This window comes from Protopterus annectens, chromosome 1.part2, assembly GCF_019279795.1.
Source record: "Protopterus annectens isolate FY-2018-M chromosome 1.part2, PAN1.0, whole genome shotgun sequence".
Taxonomy (NCBI): domain Eukaryota; kingdom Metazoa; phylum Chordata; order Ceratodontiformes; family Protopteridae; genus Protopterus; species Protopterus annectens.
Window position 1 is genome coordinate 1,221,962,196 of NC_056727.1, and position 12,814 is coordinate 1,221,975,009.

Consider the following 12,814-nt stretch of genomic DNA (forward strand, 5'->3'; position numbering starts at 1 on the left):
TGGGAGACTAGAATATGGTGACAAACAGGCAAGATGTCAGTGGGGAAAGAAGAGGGTTGGGTAGAATGAAGACTGAGAAGAGCAGAAAACATCTACTAAAACATTAGGATTAACAGACAGTTGGAATGGGAACCAGGTTATACTTCTTACAGAGCAAAATAATATAGTTGGTGTTGGATAAACAAGATTTATGGATTAAAGGAGCAAAAAGAGTAATAAATAGTACACATGTTGGCCCTATATTGAAGTTTGACTATGCTCTGGTGAAACTAGATGTGATATTAGACAGAGGCAACAGAGGCAGAAAGATGTGAAGCATTAAAAGTTCTTATTAAGCTGGTTAAATAATGAAGATTTCTGCAAATGGCTTAAGGGAGAGTTAAAGCACATAGAAGATAACAAGATAAGTTGCAAGATAAATTGCAACATTGTAAAGTGGGAGATACAAAAGAGGATAAAAGGAAAGATGCTATGCCACAACATCATAACTAACAGGGAAGTGAAAAAAGAATCCAGTGAATAAGAGTTCTGTTATTAAGGAAAGAAATCACTGTCCAAAGTGGAAAGGAAAGAGCTAGAGGATCTCAAGAGGAAAATGCAAAAGGAAAAAAAAAATGAGAGGATATAGGCACAAGGGTAAATACTCAGAGAATTATAACACGCAATGAATGTGAGTCTAGTGGCTAGACTGAGACAACAAAAAGTAGAAAGGTCAGTCTCTTAGATAAAGATGGAAAGGGAAACATCTGCAAGACGGGAGGAACAGAGATACTAAACTTGTTTAGAGATTGCTATCAAAGTTTATATGAAAGTGAAGATGAAGACTGAGATCAAAGGCATAAATACCTGAGAGGGGTAGAGTTACCATGATTAGACACAAAAAGGATCGATAAATTAAAAGAGAAATTACTAAGCAAGAAATACAACAGGAAACCAAGAAAAAGTGGACACTATATGGGCTTTTTGGTTTTCTTTGGTTCAGTGTTTTCAAGAAATAAAACAGGCCTTAATGAGCCAGAAGAGCAAGATTTCCTGAAAGTGATGAGTTACTACAAGAGATATGGCAGCTAGTGAAAGAAGATTTGATTCCTAACTGGGAAAGATTGTTTAATAAGATCTGGGAAGTGAGGTGGTTGTCTCAGGTCTTGAGAAGGATTAATTGCTGTAATAAGATAAAAATCCTCTGGAAGTGGCTTCTTATCATCTATTACAATTTTCCATCATGACTATAAAATATTAGTGACCATTGTAACATATGACTTAAGGGAGACATTACTGTATTTGAAAGAGCTAGACCAGGGTGCATTTACTGAGGGAAGATGAATGCCTGACAATATAATTTGGGCACTGATGACAATTCAGGATGCACAATACATGAATGAGAAGATGATTGTATTTGTGTTGGATGCAGAAAATATATTGGAATGGAAATATATTTTAAGGTAATAGAAACAATGCGGATTCCTGAGCAGCTGGTTGCAATGCTAGACAGAAAATGTAAGGGGGCTACAGGGCACATTAAAATAATGAGCTGGCTTTCAGAACCCTTAAGGATAACAAGATGAATGAGGCAAGGCTGTCCTTCATCTATACTGTTGCTTATATTATATCTTGAGATGGTAGGAGCCAAGATATAATAAACAGGAACAAAAGGATGCAGATGGGGAGACCATTGGATACCAGATTGCCCCAGAGGGAAAAATGAATAAAATACGAACCTGGATGAGGCAACATGGAAAACAAGAATAGCACAAAACAAAATGATAATGGCAAAATAAGAAGGTGGGACTGGAGGTCCTGAACACTGAGGGATATGTGCTATCATCCTTCTTGGTAAGATGTATATCAATGACAAGAGGGGAATGTGGTAAAGATGTTAAAAGAGAAGAATGATTGGCTAGGATAAAAAAATATATATATACTGCAAGATATAGACCTACCAGTAATGGGTGTGATAGCAGGTAGGGTAAGTAGGATGTTTCAGAAGGAGGGACTAAAAGAATGGAAAATGATGTAGTTCCAGAAGGATGAGACAAACAAGGTTGATTGAGACAGCAGGGATCAAGAGTGGAAACTTATAATGAATTTAAAATATTGTGATGAAGCAATGACAGAAAGTAAGAATGATGACTTGGAAAGAAGCAAGGGTTTAGCTTTGTATGCAGTACAGAACACAGCAGAGTTTCACTACCTGGCATCACAGAAGGAAAGAAAGAAAATACAGACAGTAAAAATGAGGGAGCAGGATAGACTGCGCTAGTAAGAATGATTATAAAAGTAAGGGACAGATAGCAAGATTATATTGTGTGATGAGAGATCAAAATCATAAAAAGATTGCAGAAAAATAGGTATATGGAAAGGTTTCTAGGATAGATTAGAGATAGTGAACAATGAAAGAAATTACGGATAATAACAAGGTAAGCCATGAAGTTGAGGGATACAGAATTTTCACATGTAAGTGTCCCCACAAGTAATTCTACACACTGGATAGGACAGGAAGAATGTTCCCAGAGGTGGAACCTCAATATTGGTGGTAAAGGAGACAGGTAGTAGAAGACCTGAAACACAAATTCTGCAGCTGCAAGGAGATGGAGGAATATAAAAAGGGAAATTAATTGATTACCAGATTAGAAGGATAGAAAACAAGGATATTAGAATAAAAAAGATAGGTGTTTTTAGGAGTCAATGTTAAATGGGAAGTAATAGGAGGAAAAATAAATACTAGTGAAAGTGTCTTTCTGCTGGAGAAGAACATTATCAATAGGTTATGGAAACAGAATATAAATACATATTAGTAAACTATTTAGTCACTCGTAAGAACTGTCCTTTTATCACCATGTATCCACTGTTGCAAGGAAGTCCTATTTCTTTACATAGCTTATATCTAAATGTATGGAATCCAGGTCAAATGATATAATTATTGTACTGTACCTTGCTCTCATCAGGATAATCATTTAATATAATGCCCCTTTCAGTATATACATATCCAAACATTTGTCCCAGCTAGAATGACAAAAACTTTTTTTCACCTAACAATCAAGGGATGAAATTGTAACAGCTATACATACCATCTCAAAGCTTTCTCCCTCTTCTTGGTATCATACAAGCTAGTAAGAAGGAAACTCTGCCTTGTGTATGCAGCCTCAAGAGACACTATACCATCAGTTGTAGTACACATCTGCAAGTCCATTGGTAGCATAAACACCTAATCAAGGGATTTCCATCCCTTTTGCAACATAAACAGCACATTATGGAGAAATATGTAGGTATCATGTAGAAAGCAGCACCTATGGAACTGTCTTCCACTATGCATAAAGCAAAGCATTTCCCTTACTCTGTTCAAATGTAAATTGGAAGATTGGAAGGGAAACTGTAAATTCACTCCTGGTTTAGCACCATATCCCTCATGGAAAAGAGCAACAAGTAAATGTCCTTAAATATCCTTGTTATGACCACCTCTGTGTCATTCATACAGAAAATACAAGGGCTAAAAAAACTACCATGGGAATGTAAGGCTAAATTTCTTACAATCCTCACAGATCAATAACCTAACAAGTACTTATGAACATATGAAATAGATGGCCATCAGAATGCTAACAGGTTAGTTGATAGCCACACACAAGATATCCAATGCCCATGTTTCTCCTTACTTAATCATATCACAGACCTATCACTAATAAACCTAGATCAAATGAAAACTTAATCATATCGCAGTCCTGTCACTAATAAACCTAGATCAAATGAAATCTAAAGCAGTCATAGTTAAGGAAGGAGGATGTGCAGCCCTGGATTTGTTTTGAGTCTTTACTATTTTACAGGCTGCTGAATAGTATTTAGCATACTGATGATTAGTGTTTTATGTAGCATACTGATGATTAGTGTTTTATGTATCTGATGATTGGGAATATTACTGTATCTCTGTCTTATTTTATGCATTTTGCTCATTTGGTCTTGAAAAGATTGGATATACTGGGGTTCTCACTATTCATGCTGCCTTCCACACTGATTGAGTGCATGCTTTGAATTTGCTATCATATGTTTACTGCATTCTCACATTGTAGTGCTGCCTCCTTTGTTGTTTATTTTGTAACTGCATTTTGGGAAGTTCTTCTTTCTGGACTTCCTGTGAAAAGGGATACAACTCACTCAGAAAATCCGTTAAATAACATAACTAAGATGTTTTAAATTCCTACAAACTACAATCTGTATCACAGTATAACAAGCCAACTTTCCTGAAGCATCTCTACTATACTCATGGGGCCAGATTCACGAAGGTTTGCACGGAGTCTAAGAGTAGAGTAAGACTCCATGCAGCCAACATGTCTACCGAGTGATCCAGGAACAGCAGGCAGGGGCGTGCAAGAAAGCTTCTAAAACTCCTCTTACATGGACAGGGCTAGGTTATGCAAATTACCTCATTTGCTGCTGAAAGGTATGCAAATGAGGTAAATTTGTGATTCAGCAAACCCTAACCTGTCCGAGTAAGAGTAGTGTTATTTGCAGAAATGTACTCCGTTGACAACTGAGTATGGTTCTGCAAACAGCAAAACGGAGCCGTGATAGCTCCAAAAAAAGGATGCATCCAGTCGAGGAAGCATGCCAATGGCCAAAAATATGGCCATTGTCAATGTGATTTTTTTTATCCCGATCGCCGATGTTTAAGCGCAGCGCTGCGCAAATGCGCTGCACTGTAAAAACGAGAAAACCAATAATTAAAATCCCCAAATGTGGATTTAACAGCAATCCGTAATATACAATGCAAGGGAATGGCAGTCCAAAGACAACATGGCTACCGAGTAGAGGTTGCTAAGGGGGGAAGCTCAGTCTAAGAGATGTAACCAAGCATTAGTAGGCAATCCTATGCAAATGAGGGTAAGGATAGTGAATCCCAAGTTTACATAGCAAAAGAGCACAGTCAGTGGAGTGTAGGAGTAGGATAAGGGGAGTAACAGAGTAGAAGATAGGTGACATCATAAGGGAGGTATGTCTGAAAGAAGTGAAGCTCATTGGAGTAGAGTGGCATGTGTCTGCTGTCAGATACTAATCACTGGAAGAGGTGTGTCAACAGGTACCCTAGCTAAAGGTAAGAAATTGAAGGTGTATGCCGTGAACAACACTAAAGTTTCTTGTAGAAATGCCTGCAATGTGTATGCGAGCGTGTGAGCGCCTGTAAAACCGAGTAAGCCTGTGTGCGCGCCTGTGTGCCTGTGTGCACGCGTTTAAGCCGGAGTAAGCATGTGTAAGGTTCTTGAAACCCGTGTAAGCGTGTTTACGCCTGTGTGTGCACGTTTTAGCAAGACTAAGCAAGTTGTAGTCCATGTAAGCATGCGTGCGTGTGTGTGAGCTGGTGTGCACAGTGAGTGTGTTAGCGCTTGTTTGCGCGGCGCTGCCCACTGAGGAAACAGAAAGGGAAAAGGAAGCACAACAAATTGCAGGAAGTTAAACAGGGAGGACTAGCACAGCTAGCAGGTGAAAACAATCAGAAGCAGGCAATTACACAGGCAGTACACTAGCCCAGCCCAGCCCAGCACTTAAAACTCAGCAAACAACTTTCAGCTATGTTTTTCTCAGAGACACTGCAACACTGCAGTAAGCTAATAGAAGTGAAAATTGAAAAAGCTTTACTGAGACAAAGAAATGTTAGGGGCTGCCATTGCTGTTATAAGGCGACATATGCAACATGCTGAGGGTGGTGACAATGCAAATGCTGCTGAGCAACCCACAGTGAGGAAACGGAGAAGAGTATATAGGCCCAGGGTAACCTACCAGCGGCTACATGAGCTGGAGATAGTGGAGCGCTATAGAGTGGACAGAGACCTCATGCAGCAAATTGTTGAGCTGTGCAGGCCACGCCTCACACACAGAACCAACAGAGGGGAACCCATCCCAGTGGAAACCAAGGTATGTGTTGGCCTAAGAATACTAGCAACAGGTACCTTCCAGAGACCTACTGGTGATATGATGGGGATTTCACAGGCATCAGCATCCAGGGTACTGCACCAATTCCTGAATGCCATGTCAGCACATGTCGGTGATCATGTATATTTCCACAGTTCCCGTGAGGTATTGGCCAGCAATATGCGTCTCTTCCAGCAAATAGTGGAATACCCTGAGGTAGTGGGTGCAATAAACTGCATGCACATTTGCATCAAAGCACCAGCTGGTGAGCGGGGTAGGGTCTACTATAACTACAAGGGTTACCCCTCCATCAACTACCAGGTCATGTGTGATGCCCAGGGCATAATAATGAATGTGTGGGCTGGCTGCCCTGGAAGCTACCATGACTCCCATATCTGGCATCTGACACATCTGTACCAGACATTTGCCAGTGGGGACATCCCTCATGGTCACCTAGTGGGGGATGCTGGATATGCACTTGAGCCGTGGTTGATGACACCCATCAGAAATGCACACACACCTGAACAGGAATGCCATAATGAGGCACACGCACACACACGGAATGTAATCGAACATGTGTTTGGGCTGCTCAAGTCACAGTTCCGGTGCCTGGACACATCTGGTGGAGCCTTGCAGTACTCACCAACTACATGTACCCAAATAGTCATGGTATGTGCTATGCTACACAATATGATCCTGCAAAAACAGCTGCAGCAGGAGCAGCATAGGGCCGGGCACAACAGCCCCCCACCATTGCCAAGGCCATCACAGGCACAGCGTGACTCGGAGGAGGAACAATCTGAGCCTGCCCCAGTAGACAGAAGGAGCTGTGCCCAGTATGCTTTGGCCTTGGCAAAGAGGCAATGCATAGCATATACACTGGCTCAGTAGGAACCCTGGAAATGTTACCTCTCTCTGACTCGCACATATAGTAAAAGGGATGCCTAACTTGACACTACCTGTTAACAAACATGTATAGGGAGTGTAAAATGTGCATCTGACAGAGGCAGCCCTGCAGCACCACCTGAGGCATGATTGCCATGTGTTAAGCAATATAAAGCAGTGCTAAACAGCTCTTCCCACTATTTAGTATATGTAAACAAAATTGCACACACTAAGTAGCACAACTTCAGGCAATGTTGAGCAATATTGGGCACTGTTCAGCAATGTTGGTTAACATTGAGCAATGTTGTGCAAGTTTGGTCAAATTCAGGCATAGTTGAGCAAAAGCAGGTAAACATGGTCATATTTGCTTCACTGTTCCTGAAGCAGTCTGTTCTGCCCAGTATGAAAATATGAAGCAGTGATAGTCCTCGAACCCAGGATACTGTGCACTATAGTCATAGCACAGCACCACTAAACCATGACAGTATGTCAGTGGTCAACTTGTATGAAGAAATGTTGATAAGTTTATGCAAAGTATCTCATGGAAACCTTGCAGGCATAGCATAATCCCGGTTGAGTTAAGACACAAAGGTGAGGCCTGCAGTAAGAATAGAACCTGATTTTTAACACATATATAGTATAAATGTTAATACTGGTAATGTTCACGCACATCAACAAATGTAGTAGACCTCAGACAGCAACATACTGCAAAGTCACACTGGGCATGCTCACACACTTGAATAAATGAGACAAATGTCAGTCAACAAAACACTGAAAGGCCGAACTGGGCATGCTCACACACTTAGGGCATGTCTGAGTACAGCAGCAGTGGGCCACACATATCCGTCAGTTGCATGTGTTAACCCAGGAACCTCGCAGTATTCACCAATCTGCCTTGTGCACACAGTTATATGACAACAGACACATATATAATATAGTGGAACCCTGTCATAATCAAATATGTTATGCAGATACTTAGGTTGTTCATAGAAAGTGGGAAAGCAAAGAAGAAACAAAACCTGCAATCAGTACCATCAATGAACAATGTGCATCCCGAACATTATCATAGGTTCAGAGGTTGATACTAGGCTATTTGCCCTAGGGCATGTATAAGCCTAGCCAGAGTGTGTTTGGCTTTTGCAACCCTGCTAGATTAGTAGACTGTGCCTGTGAATAGTAGGTCACACAAGATATCCCACATATGTTTATTTTATTGTGCCTCTGTCTAGCAGGGACCCAGAACATATCCCAGGGCTAAACATACGATCACCCATCCACTTGTCAAGATGTCACCTGTAGGTGGTCAGTGGGGGTCTCTGCATATGTTTGACTGGGATCTCATTCCAGAGTGAGCGGAGCCTCTGGGATGGGAATCTGCCCCTCCAGCATGTCCTATTAATATCAGTGCTGATGTTCCCGTCCCTGGAGCGTGTAGCTGTAAGGAACTTTGATATCCTGAGGTGGAGCCTGTCCATTAATGCTGTGATGAACATGGCTTTAAACAACATGCACAGATCACATCCCAGTAGGCAGTAAGCGACTGAGGAGAGCTGGGGTCACCATAGCCAAACTGCGCATACCATCTGTGTGAGTCCCTAGATCTACTTGGTTAGGTACTTTTGTGGACATTACAGTTGCTGCAGGTGTTGGGTAAAGTACATCCAAAATGGGGCATTGTATCCAAGCATGGGCCTGATGAGTATAAGGGCACAATGACCCCACTTGATCTAGATGTGAAACCCTATGGGAAAAGGTGGGCTATATAGAAGGTATGTACAACAACATTGGCAACGTGATTGTCAAAGGCGAGAGTACTAACTATTCATGTCCCCAAATCACACCCACCGTACATGATGTATCATCACCTATGTGGTAATGTGTGGGCATGTTGTTATTACCATAGGGGATGAATATGCATCTAATGGAAGGTAGCTGTAGGCCATGGCTCTGGCACCAGTTATCCATCTCTGTGAGACCCTTTTTGAGGATGCTTGTGCCAGCTGGGGAGTTGATTATGGCACACAGTTTGCAGTCATCTGCGAACATGGTCAGCCATATTACTCCTGTGTTAGCCTGTACGCCTGAGAAATATATACCGAACAAGAGAGGTCCCAGGACTGAGCCCTGTGGGATGCCACATGTAACTGGTGTATAATCAGACATGGCACCTGCAATACTGACCATGTGGGTGCTATCCATGATCCAGTTAGTAATCCATCTTGTGACATATGTGTAGATATTGAAGCCAGTGAGCTTATGTATAATGGCCGAGTGGGGTATTGTGTTGAACTGTTGTGCGAGCTCCAGGTAGGCTGTGTGGACAACCCTCTGTATGTCTTGGACCTGGTAACTGTTTAAAGATGTCGAACAGGTTCAAGAGGCAAAATCTGCCCACAACAAAGCCGAATTGTGTAGGATCCAGTGTCTGTAGGTTCACGATGTCTATGTGTATGTGTTCCATGACAATACGCTCTATAGCTTAGCAGACCAGGATAGTTAGGCTTATAGTGCGATATTGTCCACGGTCCCTTGTGGCACCACCTGTGTTGAGTGGGAACACTGTTGCTGTACGCCATTCCTTGGGTACATATCCTGTAGTAACTCTGATATTGAACAGTGACATAATGTGAGTGTTAAGTTCATCATGAATCTCGTGTAAGCCGCAGGCCGGGGACGCCGTCTGGTCCCATTGATGCTGTGTTGTCTGCTATGGAGAGGGCAGCACTCACCTTTTCATCTGTGATGTCAGGGAGGCTACACCTTGTTGGGATGGACATTTGCACCGTAGGGGGTTGGGGGAAACATTTCCACTGAACCTGTTTGCCAGGATATTTGCAATGTCAGTGGGTTCAGTGTATGTTTTGTCATTATGCAGTAACTCACAGCATATCTGTGAGTTCCCACCCAGGTCCCTGACATAACTAAAGAAGGCCTTGTGATTGTCCTCAGTGTCTGTTGCAAGTGTCCATTAGAAGTGGCCCTTAGATGAATCAACAAGTGATCATAGCTATTCCATAGTACTGATCAGAGATGCCTTCCTTTTTGGGATTGTGCTCTATCATGTAGTAGCCTCCTCCTGTTGTTGTATAGCTTATTAATGGCCGTGGTCCACCAGACAGGTCCCCTGCCTTTGGAGGAGTGAAATCTGGGATAGCATGATCCATGCATTCCAGTAGTTGTCCATAGAATGGGTGTGAAAAGGATTAAGTGGTCTGAGCCGTAATTAACACTGTCCCAGGGTCTTTGACAGATACCACCTCGGTTTGTAGAAGTGTGACATTTGCTTATGAGAAGTACTTCACTGAGATCACCTAGGATGGGGGTGTGGATGGGATATGTATGTCCACTGAGATAAATGTATGGTCTGACCTTAACAATGAGGGGTATACCTCTGGTGTGGAACATAGAGTCCCCATGTTGGTTATAATCATGTCCCACATGTTTTAGCCTCTTGTGGTTGTGGTGATCAGTTTTGCCATAGCATTTGAGTCTATAAATCCTAGCAACTGTTGTGCGAGGGTGTTGGTGCTTGAGTAGTATTCCCAGTCAATGTTTGTTTATTTGAAGTCACCCAATATAATGGTGTTTGGAGAGACCTTCATATTCCCCAGTGTTCCCAGGAATACCGAGTGTTGTTCTCGAGTTTGGGAGTGTGGTCTGTAGCAGTCTACAAACTGAAATGCAGTTTGGGCCACTGTTAGTTGCACATGTATGTTCTCTGATGCTTTGTGCAGTGCTACCAACCAGGAGGTGTGTGTATGTTTGATGTATACGGATACTCCCCCTATTTTTGTTTGCTGGTCGGAGTCTTGTGTCCGAAAAGCATGGTATGAAGTAAAACCTGGTAGTGCTGGTGTGCTTTTGGGAGCCTGAACCAGGTGTCTGTTATTGCACATATATCGACAGTCTCCATACTGAGGTGAGTCCTGAGTGCATGCATTCTGAGGGTTAGATATCTGTTGTTGAGCAGCATTACTCTCTGTTTCCTTTACCCTGTAACGTCTATGGAGGTGGTTTTGTCTTCTGAGCCTCACTTAAAACAGCCACTATGGGGGTGGCAAGAGCCTTAGCCAGTATTTGAAAGTCTAGGGGTGACAGGTGCATGATGTCCATAGCGAAGCTATGTGGTATGTCGAGCATGTGATCCCAGGCTGACAGACACTGGATCCCCGATGAATGACACCAATATGTTAGCCAACTGTTAAAAGTGGTCAGTATGTCTGTATATTGTGACATCATTCTCGGTGAGTGTAAGATGCTACACAAGGTCAGGGTCATACTGGCCTGAGCTACATGATCAGAGAGCTCCTCTATGTCTCTTGTCATGTAGTCCAGGGAGGAACGTCTGAGGGTTTAGAAACCAGCATGGTCAATGATGGAGCCACATTTGTACTTGCTTTGGAGTGACCTGAGTGCATGTGTTATGTGGCAGATCCTGGCACCCGACAGACAGCACAAAGTGACCTTCTCCTTGTTCAGCCTGGTGAGTAGGACGTCAGTGTGTCTGACAATAAGAGTCACCTATTACAAGTGTATTAGGTGTGTTGTTAAGGCCTAAGGGCAGTGACTGTGTGGCACACTGACTTTGTGAACTATGTGATATGTGTGTATAGTTGTGGGTTAGCAGTTGTTTGGGTGTCTGCTTTGGATGTCTCTGCTGCTTAGGCAGAGTATATTTAGAGCCTCTGAGTATGTGTTTGTGTGGTAATTTATTTGGTTTGCTGTTGTCATAGGTCCATGTCAGACTGGATTTGTGGTGTGTGTGGTTACCTTCACCACCTGATAGACTGTGCCAGTCACGGGTTGAGAGAGCTCAGCCTCCTGTTTGTCTATACAGTTGCATCTCTCACATATATCTGAGTTTGTTGGTAGGGGGACAGGGTTGTCTGTGTACATACGGCAGTTGTAACATTGTGTCAAAATTCCAATATGCACCAGCTGGACTGGAGAGTACACACGAAACTGACCTTTGGACATGCCAGGATATTATGATGACATACTCTGTTGACTGATCACAAAGAATCAGTAGTGTGTTAAGTGTGTAAAAGAGTATAAAGGGTTTAGTGGTCAGGTTTGTCGTTTTGGAAAGATTATCTGCGAAGGAGTACAGACAGAACCATGACACCTCCTTCAGTTATGTCAGAAATAGAATGTACAGTCATATATGTCCTGAGTCAGGTCAACTGTACCTGGCTGACAATGCCGACATCCTGTCAGACAGGCCCATACATACATACATACCCACCTCCCAGTGACAAAAGGCCCTATCATCACACCAGGAGATATCACATGTAGAATGGGTAAACTGCTCCTCCCAAAGCCGAATGAATGCCATCAGTTGGATAACATTGTTTCCCCATATGTGTCATAAGTGAACAACAGAACAAACAGACCCTGCACCTGAACAGTCTGTTGAGCCTCACCCTCTCTACAGGATCTTACACTGTTGAATGTGTTACAGCAACATATGGCACACCCCACAAGTGTTGGTGCACAACAGACCATGGAAACTATAGTCCTATAAGCCTATGAAGTCTGAACTGCTAGGCCATGGAGTCCATCATGATTGCAGTCAGAAACAGAGCTATTGCCATCCAACAAACATGCAACCCAACCAACTGTGGTATGTTAATGAGCAGATCATGTTCCCCAAACCTGCTAGATTGTTTTCAAGGCAGCCACCCAGGACATACATCACTGAAAGGAGCTACACACATCCCACATAGACTTTGAATAGCCCTTTATCAACATCACAGACACATGTCGTATCCACAAAAACCAACAAAACCAACAATCTGTGTATAAATATGTATTGTCATATGAAGGAATGGCAACTTGTCCACAGATAGATCACACAAGCTAAGAATTGTGGAGTCCTGTTCAAGCTGTTCACACCTGCTGACCCACATGGTTCATTCCTGGAATTGCATAAAACAAAGTGCACACACATTACCATGTCCAGTCTGATGATGTCAGCATCATACAAATATAGCAGGAGAATCAAAACCACCCAATAAAGCAAACAGTGTGT